This window comes from Schistocerca piceifrons, unplaced genomic scaffold (genome assembly GCF_021461385.2).
Source record: "Schistocerca piceifrons isolate TAMUIC-IGC-003096 unplaced genomic scaffold, iqSchPice1.1 HiC_scaffold_961, whole genome shotgun sequence".
In the NCBI taxonomy this organism is placed as follows: domain Eukaryota; kingdom Metazoa; phylum Arthropoda; class Insecta; order Orthoptera; family Acrididae; genus Schistocerca; species Schistocerca piceifrons.
This window is the reverse complement of record NW_025729236.1, coordinates 45001-50000: the sequence shown is the minus strand read 5'-3', so window position 1 is coordinate 50000 and position 5000 is coordinate 45001. Positions and strand designations below refer to the sequence as shown.

Here is a 5000-nt window from a genome sequence, read left to right as displayed (position 1 = left end):
AAACGTGCCGGCCCACCGAGACACTCAATAAAGAGCACCCTGGTAGGATTTCAACGGGGTCCGCCTCGGGACGCACGAGCACGCACGAGGCGGTCGCACGCCTTCGGCTCGCCCCACCGGCAGGACGTCCCACGATACATGCCAGTTAAACACCGACGGGCGGTGAACCAACAGCGTGGGACACAAATCCAACTACGAGCTTTTTAACCGCAACAACTTTAATATACGCTATTGGAGCTGGAATTACCGCGGCTGCTGGCACCAGACTTGCCCTCCAATAGATACTCGTTAAAGGATTTAAAGTGTACTCATTCCGATTACGGGGCCTCGGATGAGTCCCGTATCGTTATTTTTCGTCACTACCTCCCCGTGCCGGGAGTGGGTAATTTGCGCGCCTGCTGCCTTCCTTGGATGTGGTAGCCGTTTCTCAGGCTCCCTCTCCGGAATCGAACCCTGATTCCCCGTTACCCGTTACAACCATGGTAGGCGCAGAACCTACCATCGACAGTTGATAAGGCAGACATTTGAAAGATGCGTCGCCGGTACGAGGACCGTGCGATCAGCCCAAAGTTATTCAGAGTCACCAAGGCAAACGGACCGGACGAGCCGACCGATTGGTTTTGATCTAATAAAAGCGTCCCTTCCATCTCTGGTCGGGACTCTGTTTGCATGTATTAGCTCTAGAATTACCACAGTTATCCAAGTAACGTGGGTACGATCTAAGGAACCATAACTGATTTAATGAGCCATTCGCGGTTTCACCTTAATGCGGCTTGTACTGAGACATGCATGGCTTAATCTTTGAGACAAGCATATGACTACTGGCAGGATCAACCAGGGAGCTGCGTCAACTAGAGCTGAGCAGCCGGCCGCCCGGGAGTGTGTCCCGGGGGCCCGCGCGAACACGCAAGCGTCCGCTCAATCATTCTGCAAACAGGAGGAGGCTGAGCTCCCCTGCACAATACACCTCGAAACCCTCTCAGGTCCCGGCGGCGCGCAGCGCCGTCCCAAGTACTTGGTCGGGTTCGAGAGAGGCGCAATCGCCCGGAGTTAGGCGAGTAGACGCTTTCGGTGCGACCACCCGTGCTCCCAACTGAGCTTGCCGCTGCCGACAGAGGCCCGGGAGCGTGCTGTCGTGGCATTGCCGGCGGGAGACAACACGCGCCACCTACGGTGACCGGCAGCTCCAACGCCAGCGCCACAGAAGGACAAAAGCCCCACTTGGGTGCCGAAGCGAACTCTCCCAGCACAGCGCACGCGCCAACACATCCGCACAGCTGCGATACAAACCACCAGCGAGAACCGCTGGGGCGACCGAGCAGCAGACGGCGTCGCGGCGCCGAGCGCCGGGCGGCGGCGCATCCTCAACGCACACAGTCCTCAATCGGACCAGCACACTGAAGATGTCCACCGCGCTTCGCACCGGGCCCGCGAGGACCTACTTTGGCCGCACGGCGCCGCGCGCAGGGTGCGCCGGCGCGCAGCTGCGACGCCTGCCGCGTCCGTCGGCCGGCGCGCCTGCCACTGGCCGCCCCCACCAGCCGGCTGTAGCGCGTGCGCCCACGCACCGCGCGGCCAGCACGCCGGGAGGCGCCCCCTCACCGGCCGGGGACGGTCCCACCCAGCCACCGCCGCGTATCGCTTCACACCCAGATGCCGTTCAGTTTCGTCGGCATGGTGGGTATCGCTGGAACAACCGGTTCGTACCTCAACCTATCGTCGCCATCACCGATTCACCCCTAGCGAGAACAACCGCACCACAACAGGTTACCATTTGTTCATTTGCGTAACTTCACCAGAAAACGCAGGCGTCCATCGCCATTTGCAACTTCAACGATTATTGCATGCCTGTGTCAGGTGTCACGCCACACTACGTCTGCCCACATACACGCAACAAAATGTGCACGCCTAGACAATACGTGGAAGGTGGCCCCCGTACGTATGCGATGTCCATTGCTCGAACGACTGTCAACCGGCCTCTGTAGCATGTCGCAGATATGGAACGCGGTGCACCATGCCATCACGGTGTGTGAGGAGAGACGACTAGGTCCGAATACATCAACAGACAGCTCATGCTGATCGCCATCCACGGCGTCCGTTCCTCCCACACGTCTCTATGGCGTACCACACTGCAATCCAGCTCTCATAGGGAGACGACACGTAGCTGCGTGCACAATATTTGCACTGTATGGTCCGCCGTTTTTGGGCGCAGTCGTTGTACGGTCACACATGTGCCACGATGTATCATTCGGTACATAAGGACGAATGTGCAGTACAGATTGTGGTTTACGCGTACGACATTAGCGGACGGTTGACACAGGCCGCACCACAACGTAGCCTGAGTACGTCGCATGCGAAGGGCATTGAACATGCAAACTTCTCACCAACCAGCTTGCGAAGGCAGGGGGGCAAGGTGGGGACGTGGGGAGGGGCGGCATGTACGTCCTGCTGCCATCCACATTACAGTGTACAGCAGGAGCATGTGGAAAGTCAGCAAGACTTGCAAGGTGTTTAACATGAAGCGATACACAGGGGAGCGGGCAGTGCGAGTAGCGAACTATATTGCGAGGGTTGCGGGTGGGCAACACTACACTAATTGAACGAGTCGTATAACAATTACAGAGCAGGTTTAGGCGACAACATGGGTTACGTTAGGGGACAACGTGGGTTACGTTAGGGGACAACGTGGGTTACTTTAGGGGACAACGTGGGTTAGGTTAAGGCACAACGTGGGTTAGGTTAAGGCACAACGTGGGTTAGGTTAAGGCACAACGTGGGTTAGGTTAAGGCACAACGTGGGTTAGGTTAAGGCACAACGTGGGTTAGGTTAAGGCACAACGTGGGTTAGGTTAAGGCACAACATGGGTTAGGTTAAGGCACAACATGGGTTAGGTTAAGGCACAACATGGGTTAGGTTAAGGCACAACATGGGTTAGGTTAAGGCACAACGTGGGTTAGGTTAAGGCACAACGTGGGTTAGGTTAAGGCACAACGTGGGTTAGGTTAAGGCACAACATGGGTTAGGTTAAGGCACAACATGGGTTAGGTTAAGGCACAACATGGGTTAGGTTAAGGCACAACATGGGTTAGGTTAAGGCACAACATGGGTTAGGTTAAGGCACAACATGGGTTAGGTTAAGGCACAACATGGGTTAGGTTAAGGCACAACATGGGTTAGGTTAAGGCACAACGTGGGTTAGGTTAAGGCACAACGTGGGTTAGGTTAAGGCACAACGTGGGTTAGGTTAAGGCACAACATGGGTTAGGTTAAGGCACAACATGGGTTAGGTTAAGGCACAACATGGGTTAGGTTAAGGCACAACATGGGTTAGGTTAAGGCACAACATGGGTTAGGTTAAGGCACAACATGGGTTAGGTTAAGGTACAACATGGGTTAGGTTAAGGTACAACATGGGTTAGGTTAAGGTACAACATGGGTTAGGTTAAGGTACAACATGGGTTAGGTTAAGGTACAACATGGGTTAGGTTAAGGTACAACATGGGTTAGGTTAAGGTACAACATGGGTTAGGTTAAGGTACAACATGGGTTAGGTTAAGGTACAACATGGGTTAGGTTAAGGTACAACATGGGTTAGGTTAAGGTACAACATAGGTTAGGTTAAGGTACAACATAGGTTAGGTTAAGGTACAACATAGGTTAGGTTAAGGTACAACATAGGTTAGGTTAAGGTACAACATAGGTTAGGTTAAGGTACAACATAGGTTAGGTTAAGGTACAACATAGGTTAGGTTAAGGTACAACATAGGTTAGGTTAAGGTACAACATAGGTTAGGTTAAGGTACAACATAGGTTAGGTTAAGGTACAACATAGGTTAGGTTAAGGTACAACATAGGTTAGGTTAAGGTACAACATAGGTTAGGTTAAGGTACAACATAGGTTAGGTTAGGTTAGGTTAGGTTACACGTTGTTGTAAGGAAAGGTGTAGGGGGGGGGGGGGCGGGGGCGGCAGGTTCGTTGATAGTGATTATAGTAAGTGAATGCTTGTGACATGATCAGATTTGTCACGTCAGGATGCACCTTTGGCTTATTAGAGGCGGCGCTCCAATTCTATGCTTGTGTGAGACCTGTGTCTTTGACTCATGTCATTGTTTGTGCGCTGTGACAGGAGGTACTATTGTGATGTTGGGTGCACCGTTGTATAGGACATGTGTGGGTGTTGGTGCCTGGTCTGCGCAATGGTGGATGTCGAAAGGCTGGGATATTGTATTTTCCGCATGGACCTCCTGGTCTGGTTGTGATAGTGTGGATTGTGTAATGTGGCGGAGAAGATGCACTGGATGTTGTTCCATGCTGGTGCTTACATATTGTATGTGCGCCTGTTAGAAGCAGAGAGTGGTGCGTGATCAGAGTGTCTGGCTGACGTGTGGTTCCCATTGTGGGCAGACTCTTTCAGCATGTATACGGACAGTTGTGTATATTTGCTGTAGTTTGATGGCTCTGCATTGATTACTAATCAGCGCCGTGTGTACGGGTAATCTGGTTCCAGTCCAAAATGTTCCATCTGTGTACATTAGTGACAAAGACTCCCCCCATGCAGTGGGGCTCGGTCTGTTATAGCTCTTCCGCGTAATATATTTGCCCCACGTTTTTGCGACTGCGAGTGCGAGTGCAACGCGCATGGGGACCGACATGCTGATGGCTCGGTATCGGACGCCGTACAGTGAGCAACGCGATCGCGTCTCTCGCTCGTAAGTGGTACAGGTCGCGGCTCATGTATAGGGACAGCGGGAATGTCGCATATTGGAAATAACTCTTCATGAAACGCAAGTTATAGGGGTGGATTGCACTTTACGAGTGCGGGAAACTTCCGCCGTTCATCCGCTGGAGGTGCGCGTGTGGCGGTTGGGGTGGTGCACGAACGGGTGCGGGTGGAGTCATTGCCGGTCCACGGCTTCGTGCGGCAGAGCCACTGGAGATTGGGTGCTATGGTCGACAGAGGCTGCAGGCTTTGTGGGTGGCGTCGAAAGGCGGGCACTG

The 5000-nt window shown here is 53.4% G+C and overlaps 1 non-coding gene across 1 annotated transcript in view; it reads right to left on the bottom strand.

Annotated features, from left to right (window-relative positions):
- LOC124774230 overlaps window positions 1–841 on the bottom strand; it is a 1909-nt gene extending 1068 nt beyond the window's left edge. The window contains exon 1 of the ribosomal RNA XR_007015219.1: window positions 1–841. This exon is cut by the window's left edge and continues 1068 nt beyond it. This is a non-coding gene — a ribosomal RNA (small subunit ribosomal RNA).
- Window positions 842–5000: the final 4159 nt, after the last annotated feature.